Here is a 9,314-nt window from a genome sequence, read left to right as displayed (position 1 = left end):
TTAATCAGTGTCACCATAATAAATTTTTTAAAAAATTTAAAAACCCGTAAAACATGAAAAAAAAATATGATTTCCATATACGTATGAAACAGCTCAAAGTGGACTGCTCTTCTGTCTTCAACTTATATGTCCTATTTAATGCTAGAAAGTAATTTATAACTATATGTAGTTTTAAATTTTCTAAATGTATATATTATGTAATTTTAAAAAGTTACATATTGTCAGAGACTATATTTTTTAATGATGGTCATAACAGTATTTCCCATTCTACATTCTCTTCTTATTATGTACTTTGCCACTCCCACATTGAAAGATAGAGTCTATGTTCCGTCCTCTTGGGTGGACCTCTATGACTCTATGGACCAACAAAATATAGCAGAAATAATGGCATGTTACTTCCAAGGCTAGGTCATAAATGGTGACAGAGCTTTCATTTGGCTCTTTCTTTCTCTCTGGGCTGTTCTTGACATGCCATGCTATGAGGGAACCCAGTCTACATCGAGGGACCACATGTTTACATTATGGTCAGCAGTTCCAGCTGATTTCTCAGGTAATGGCCAGCATGAACCACCAGACATGTAAGTGAGGAAGACTTTGAGAAGAGTCTAACTACCTGCATGTAGCTGAATGAGAAACTTTGAGCAAGAAGTGTCTAGCTGAGCCCAGTCAACCTCAGAAATGTGAGAGCTAATAATACTAATAGTAAATGATTATTGCTGGTTTATACTACTTAGAATGGGGTGGTTTATTAGGCAGCAATAGACAACTATAACTTAAAGAAATTTACCTTTAAAAGGGCCATAAAACAGTCAATTTGCATTGATGAGATGCTTGTGCTAACCCAGTCCAACTACACAGTGGTAGACAACAGACCCTCAAACCCTTACTGAATGGAGAACTGAAGTAACTACAAACTGAGAAGGCAAAGAGAGAGCTTTTAAAGAACTCTCTGAATCACAGCTGCAAGAGAAAACTACATTGCTGGACGTAACTGGAAAACACTAGCAGCTGTTGGATAAGGCTGGGAAAAATCTTAAGGGTCCAGGAGAGCCCAGTTTGCACAACTGCTTGAGGACAACAGTGTCTCTGAGAGGCAGGGTAGAGAACCAAGTGACTCTGCAAACTGCAAACAGTGGTCACAGCTGCAAATCAAAGAGTCATTTTCACATTTGGATTTTGGCTAAATAATGGTCATTTTTTTAACACTCATGCAAATGAGCATGAAGAGATAGATATCACTGCTTGAACCAATACTTTGAATGTTAACATTCATCATGCATATTTCATTAGTGGAGCGGTGTTCTGCATAACCTTATTCACACTTTCTTTTTCTTTTTAACTGATTAAACAAGTGGCACAGCCTAAAATGAGTCGAAACTGTTTTTGAGAGATCATACAAGTACGAGGGAGATTCTGGGAACTGCGTCAAAAAGGGTCTATTACAGGAATACCAGTCTCCAGTGATATTAGACTATAAGGGGTAACCTCAGTGATACTAGGTGACCTTCAGTGACATTAGTCTCTAATTGGGAACCTTGAGATCTAGGGAGCTGGACATTGAGAGCAGGGAAAGTAGATCTATCTGGAGAATAAATAAGGTTGGAACACAAACTGTGCAGAGAGAAAACAAATGAGCACCATTTGGAAGCTACTTGAACATTTGTCCATCTCTTCATCCTTAAATTTGGCACTGTCTTTTGTAAGGCTAGGGATTAATTTTTAGGGGGCAAGTCTTGGTTCCCTGACTGTCAGAACCAGGCTAGGCTTTCTTTGAGTTTATCTAATGGTAGATTTCACACACTTCAAAGTCTTTTTGAGGTAGCATGAGGAATCAGGTCTATTCTTCTGTCTATACCCTTTCATTACATACTTTGTAAGTATGGAGAACTATCTTGGAAAATTTCCATTTGCTTATCTTAGTTATAGGACATTGTAGAGGACTGTCTTTTTTTGATATGTTTGCTTTCTTGGTTCATTTAAGAGAACATTTTCAAGTTTCTTTTATGTCTTTTACAAATGTTCCACATGTATCACACCTTGTACTAAATATTATTAGTCACCTTTTTAATGGCTGGGGACTGAGAGGTGGCATTCTGTGAGACCTGGCAACATCAGGGACGTTGAAATACAAAGTGTATGCATACACATCGTGGTAATAAGCTGGACATAGTGAACAATGAGGTTGACTGCCTAAGACTCAGAGTTGCAGGCTGAGCTCCCTGGGAAGCCGATTCAGAGAAAGATTAGCACACAGAAGGTTTATTGGGGAGAGGTAAATGTAATTGTTTTAAATGTAATTGTTTTTAAACACCTGGAGGGTAAGCAAAGGAAGCATACCAGGCAGGAGAAGTTTGGTGTTAATCCAGTCCCAAAAGAGGCCTCAACCAACTGCAGAGGGAGTACTGAAGCTTGGACAATTCTTCAGTGTCGCCCCACATTACAACAAGGGGGATATGTTTTTATATTTCTCCATTATGCTCATTGAACGCAGGTTGCCCCTGGGAAACATACATGACCTTAAGTGAAGCAGCTCTTTCCAACCAAGGGAAATTTATGGAGAGGGCTGACAGCTGAAGATTCTCTTGGTTACATTATCAGAAGCTGAGGGAATGAGTCCTTCACTCCGCAAGAGGGATCTAGATGGCACAACACAGTACTTTACTCAGAATGTACCCAAGGACCGGTGTTAAGTTTGTGCCAGATCTGGTTGGCGTATCTGACCTCAAACCAAGTGCTTAGGGAGAAAGGAGAAGCAAGAGAAGCTGTTGCTACCCCTGACCACATTCTTTAAATACTCGTCAAGATATAAGTTGAAAAAATATTAGAGGAAACAGTTTGAAATATCTTATTGAAATACCAGTGTTCAGATCACAAGATGAGTAGAGATTGTAGTTAAAGGGTGGTGCCTCATATATGAATAATTTGTAAAGGTGATCCATTAGAAATGGTGAGGTAAGAGGACAGAAACAAAAGATTAATGTCTTGGAAGCCAAGGTAAGAGATAATTTTAAAAGAGAAAGTGTGATCAGTAGTGTCAAATTTCAAAGAGCTTAGAAATCAAAGGGCTTAAAAAGTAGGCAGGCAGTGGTCACTTTAGACAAAATTATTTCAGATGAATGGTTGGGGCAGAAGTCAGTTTGCAGGGGATTAAAGAGTATGTGTAAAATTGGGAAGGAGTGTCATGAGAGCAAACCAGTTTTTTTCCAGAATTCATGGAAGTGGAAAATATGGGCTCATCATTATATTGTGATTTTTGTCTGAGGAAAGTTTTATTTTGAAAATTGGAATGAAATGAACATGAATATAGACTTAGAGGAAGGAGCTAGGGGAAAATAAAAATTGAAGATAAAGACAGTTAAGGATAATTGATAAGTTCAATCCTGAAACTAATGGGAGGCAATGAAATCCTTGGCACATGAGTAAGAGTTAGGTTTGGATGGTGAAGAAATATCCCACTTCAGAGACAAAAGAAAAAGAGGTAAATGTAATTGTTTTAAATATTCACGAATGATACCACAATAACCTCTTATTTATTAAGTAATAAGAAAGACTGCCACATAGCAAGGATGGCCTTGATCTCATAAGAAACCAATATGGCTGTCTCATGGTTCCTTAAGCTCATTTAAGTAGATGACTTATTTAGGATTATAACACTGAATCAAGATGAGTATACTTGTCATCACCTAAGTGCTCGGCTGGGATATTATGTATTAATAAAATTATAGAATTTAAAGAAGAAAGGGGCCATTTTAGGCAGTGCTTCAGATTGGCAACTATAACCATAAACATGAGATTTATCAAAGAAAATGGTCCCAGATGGTTCTGGAGACTGAGATAACCTTGTTCTATACCATGTGATTCCATACCCCTGGTCTCAGCTGACTGCCTGAGGAGACATTCTAATTCCAAAGCAGCCAAACCATGGGCTCTCTGGTAGTCCAGTGGCTTAGCGGCCCCAGTGGTCCTAGGGGCCTATGAGAACATTGCCTATCAGAGATGGTAGTGATGGATTGAACCAATTTAATCTCCTTCAGGTACTTGGAGTAAGAAACAAAAGGAAAGAGCAAGGAAATTGTTAGTGGCAACAGAAACTGAAAGATATACAAAGATAGGCTGGTAAGAGAGGCCCTGAGGCAACTTGCACTGTAAGGGACTTGGGGATGAAAGGAATCTAGGAATAAGTAGGAGCTGGAAAACATACAGAAAAGAAGGTGAAGATAATGGAATTCTAAGTGTTTGATCCAAAGTCACAAACTTAGTGACTAGTAAAATCTGAATCAGAACACTATTTAGCCTTTTTTTCTTTCTGTTTCTATAATAAACAAATGCTTTTGACTATCCCCACAGTGCCTTCCAAATCTGGATGTGAATCAGAATCAACTGAAAAGCTTTCGAAAAAATAGCTGATTCCTGGGCCTCGCTTTTGGAAATTCTTCTCCACTAATTCTGGCTGTAGTACTTTGGGTCTGTACTTTTGACAAGCTCCACAAGTGATTCTGGTGTGGGAGGTCAACTGACCTGTGTCTGGGAATCACTTTCCCAAAACATAGCCCTGTGCCTAAATGCTGTTAGTTATTCATTTTAAATTCAGATCTAGGAAGACTTCATTGTTACTATGGTGACATAGCAGGCGTTAATGGGAATATTTATATTACTAAGATTGGAAATGAAGGGAATTGCATTACCAGCGTAGCAATTACTCTTTCCTGGACTGGCACCAAACCTGGAGGCTCCTGTTTAGAAAGCAGATCATGCATTCTTTCCCCTGAATCTTTAGCAAAATGACTTAAACTTAAGCTTCCATTGCATTTTTGTGATTTTTCACATCTTTATAAGCATACCTGCACATAAAAAACTATTTTTCAGAAGTGTCCTCCAGAGACTGAAGTCTTCATGTAATTATGTTTGAAATTCATGGAAAATATATGGGGCACATCAGAAGATGTCCTCTGCATATGGAATAGATATTTAAAGAATAGAAACTTTTTTTTTTATTTTAAACATCGTTCCCTATATCTTTTATATCTGCATGCCTATATAGCACAGTCAGAACTCAGTATTTCTTGTTGATTGATTGATTAGGTTCTCAGGGCAAAGTCATGGTAATCTTTTCTTTTACTTTTTTTTTTATCGTTGTAGGGGAGGCAACCCTTGGTTGACCTCACAGATTGCAAGGACCTTGTCAGTTTACAATCCCTTATTTTTTATTTTTTTACACCTACAGCACCTGGTGTTCCTAGGTGGTCTCCCATCCAAGTACTAACCAGACCTGACCCTGCTCAGCTTCTGAGATCATACAAGATCAGGCTTGTTCAGGGTAGCATGGCTGTAGATGGTAATCTTTTATTTTCATCTCCTTTTCACCATTATCCTTCACTCTTCTTCCTTCGTTTCCAGAAAAGTAGAAATTTAGTAAACCAGTATCTCGTAATTTGGAGACCTCTATGTAGTCCTTCAAGTTCTCCAAATACGGGATGCCTTCTCAATGGAGGTTATATTACCTCCAAAGTGGCACAAATCGGTTTTTGGTGGAGTCAAAAAAATCTTAGGTATTATAATGATCTTTACCCCCTCAAAGGGCCACACAGTACATAAACACATCTAAAGTGAATCTATGTTATTCAAATTTCATGGTGTGGGGAGGTTATTTGGGAAAGTATGTCTAAAATGTCTTCTTAGGTGGGGAGTGGTAATCAAAAACAGGTTGAGAAACACTGTTTTAAGAATTCTACAAAATCCTGGCCACCTAACATCTGGGCTTTGTCTTGGTGGACAAATAGATTGCTATAAGGAGTTTCAGTGGTGGATTGGCAGAGTGAGTCACTCAGGAGGGCTGGCTCCCTGGAGGTCTATTAAAGCCCTCCTGAGTAGTATAACATTAGCAGCCAAGTGTTCTGTTAGAGGAGTACTTGAAGAGTTAATATTCTTCAGAGGAGCCTGAAGGATTTGATATAATGAATAGGATTTCAAGGGATGACTGGGCTTTTATAGACAGCGGCTCCTCATTCACTTCTATGAGAAGAAATGGGAATCAACTGATACTAAGGGAGGCATTACGGTAGTGGAAGAGCCAGCTTGTGAATGAGTTATTCAAAATGTTAATTCACCCAAAGATGCCTCAAGAAATGGAAGAGAGAAACAAAAGTCTAGAAGTAAATTAACTCAAACATCATGACTTAGTTAAATATGTTGAGTCCAAAAGTCATTAACGTGGCAGAATAATGCATTTAGATGGTGTTTGGAATCATTTCTATCCAAAAAAGTCTCCAATGGAATGTTTATTTGATTGTTAGGTAACCAATGAAATTTGGGGGAGTTTCTGAAAATGTGTTAACGTAGATTCAGAACTGCGCATTCATCTCCTACAACAGATTATTTCGCTTCATGCACCTGTCATATGTTATTGGTAAATACCTGTGACCTGTTGAACCAGTATAGCTCTGGATGCTGAATTTTCAGATAATAGTTTATCAGCGCATCATAACTATAGACTACTGCATTTATAATAGAGTACACTACCTATTATATGCAGGCATGCCTCAGAGATATTGTGGATTTCATTCCAGACCACCACAATAAAGTGAGTCATAATTTTTTTTGCTGGCAGAGGGTCTTGCCTTCAACTTGTAAAGAAAAGCAGTACTTATGAAATGCAATAAAGCGAGGCACAATAAAACGAGGTATGCATGTAGTTGACTTAAATTATTATATTTGTACTAGAGTGCATATTGTATTAATCTTGCCTTTCACATTGTGACATGACGAGGTCTTGGCATTATCATCAGAGCAATGTCTGAAAACATCCAATGATGAGGCAGGGCTTCTAGGCTGAATGTTTTACATGTGCCCCTTTACATCCCATATCCTGTCTACTACTCTGCCCAGGGAGGCTGACCTGTGCACACTGCCTCAGCAGCCTCCTTTGCCCTTTGGCTTCCTGTCTGACCAATGGGAGACACCTGCAAGAAATAAGAAGGTGGGAGGAATAAGGAGGAGGCTTTTTTCTTGGCTCCCTCTCTCCCTAATCCCCAGGAGTTCACTGTTTCCCTCTAAATGAAGGACACAGCTGTCTCCATATAGATACTCTCCCCAGCTTCTAGTAATGGCTCCTTCTCCTTCCTTCTTCAGGCCTTAGACTTTCTGATGTTGCTAGTCTTGGGGTACTGCAGTAGCCTATGTTACTTTTTCTAAACTATCCACACCTTTGTAAATGGTCCAACCCTTAAATCCTCCTTTATTACCCTGTTTGAGTGTGCCATCTTTTTCTGCAAGAACCCGTACTGATACCACACTGTAGTGGACTAAAAGATTATGTCAGATCATGGACCTTTTACTGTATTATGCTATCTACAAGCTAAATTCCCAGAAAAGGACATTTGACTTTCTAAGCCCTAGATATCAGTAAATGAATTAGTATTAGGCAAAGGTGTGTTCTGCTCCAGTGCAGAATACTATTGCATGCCATTTAAAAGAAATGTCAAGAAGAGCTATGGGTAATGCAAACTTTTTACCTTCAGTTTGAGACAAGCGGAATAAACAATAGACATTTGGGGAGGTAGTAGCAAACCACTGGATCCTAGAGAGTTTTGCTTCTGCTGCTAAGAAAGGTAACAAAATTAATGTCCTGTGGAGACTGAATAATTTTTATTACTTCCCATAAGCCAGAGTTAATAATTTAGAATGTTTCAGAATAGCCTTAAAAATGCCTCGAACTTGGCATGGACTTATATAACAATATCCATGTCTACCAATAGGTAAGTTTTCAAATATAGAAAACACAATAAGAGTTTGTTTATTTGCATATATAGATAACTCTAAAGCTAACAGACTAGTGCCAATTCAGGTTTGCTGTTTTGTCCTGAAAAAATGTACATGGGACTACCACTGACTGTGCCTGCCACTGAGAAATATTAAGCAATACATTTCAGAGCAAAGGAAACAGAAAATTGTCATCTCTTTACACGTGGAAATCCTTTAACTGAGCTTTATTCCACAGACAACTGAGAGGACATTGGGTTATCTCTTTATGCTTTCCTTTTTATAATCGGATTCATCTGAAACTAGCTGCCAATTACATTCTAAGTATTAACATTATTACTCTTCTTTTTTTGTAAAGGAAAATTAAATGTGCATATTTTTTCTATAGTTAAGATTATGGTTTGTTGACATATTCTAAACATCTTATTACAGAGAGCTCTATAAAAAGGTCCTCGGCACAGGCAAAGGCAGATCTATCAGACAGATGTACCTCTTACTCTCACTGGAATTCCTCTAGGGTCATATATGTCTACATAAGGCAGATGGCTTAATAATTATTTCTGAAGAGTTCATGAAGAGCAGCCGTTCAAGGTCAGCGGGGGTGCTAGAAATTTCCATATTGATGAATACATTCCACGCTAGAAAATATGGGCAGAGGGAGTGATTGTTCTTTTTTGGTCCCCCACCCCCAGCTGGGCCTAGCTCACTGTGGACACTTGATGAATATTAATTGAGGTGGAAATTAATTGTAACAGTGAACTCCCAATAAGGGAGAAGGACAAGGACTGAGGACATATTATCAATTGACATGTGATGAGGTATCCCTTTTCCCTGGAACCCTAGAAGAAATATAGATTCAAGACCTAGTCATTTTCCCTACTGGCAGCTCCATCTGGCTTCCATGTAAAGAGGTATGTAATGCAACCTTGTGTTTTATAGTGATACAGAATCCAGCACTGGGTTTCTATGGGAGTTAGTCAGTGGAGAAGCCCTCCAAGTGGACTCCCACAGCTAGAGTGGCAAAGAGCCTTTGCTAATCTTTTTTCATCTCTATGGGTTTAGCCTTTAGAATTATGGGACCAAGCCACAACTCGGCATGCAAAAGCCATAATAATGATGATTTCATCTCAGGCTGTTTGTAGAATTCTGACTTTCCTGTGGAGTATGAGAGTTGGGAGAAAGACAGGTTATATAACAGGGAGAAGTAAACACAGATTGGCTGGCTGTGTAGAATCTGGAGTTTCCATTGGTATGAGTAGAAAAATATTTGTCCTGCAAAGAAAAGCAAGAGAGCCTTTTTCATTTATATCACATTGACAGTTTGTTCTGAAGTCCTTTCTTGCACACACACTATTATACTGTCAGAGATTTTTTTTCTTCCAAGTGCAAAAACATTGGATTTCTTTTCTCCCTTCCTTCCTTTCCTCCTCCTCCTCTTCCTCCTCCTCCTCTTCTTTCTCATCTTCCCTTTCTCTCTCTCTCTCTCTCTCTCTCTCTCTCTCTCTCTCTCTCATTCCTCCTTCCCTGTCCCCATCTCTCTCTTTTGAACTGCTTCT

The 9,314-nt window shown here is 38.8% G+C and overlaps 1 pseudogene; it reads right to left on the bottom strand.

The window, feature by feature from the left end:
- Nucleotides 1-5,215: 5,215 nt before the first annotated feature.
- On the bottom strand, nucleotides 5,216-5,334 carry LOC111741695 (annotated as a pseudogene).
- Nucleotides 5,335-9,314: the final 3,980 nt, after the last annotated feature.

The sequence above is a fragment of the Pteropus vampyrus genome, unplaced genomic scaffold (assembly GCF_000151845.1).
Source record: "Pteropus vampyrus isolate Shadow unplaced genomic scaffold, Pvam_2.0 Scaffold81, whole genome shotgun sequence".
NCBI classification, from domain to species: Eukaryota; Metazoa; Chordata; class Mammalia; order Chiroptera; family Pteropodidae; genus Pteropus; species Pteropus vampyrus.
The sequence above is the reverse complement of the archived record's forward strand: the minus strand, read 5'-3'. Positions and strand labels throughout refer to the sequence as shown.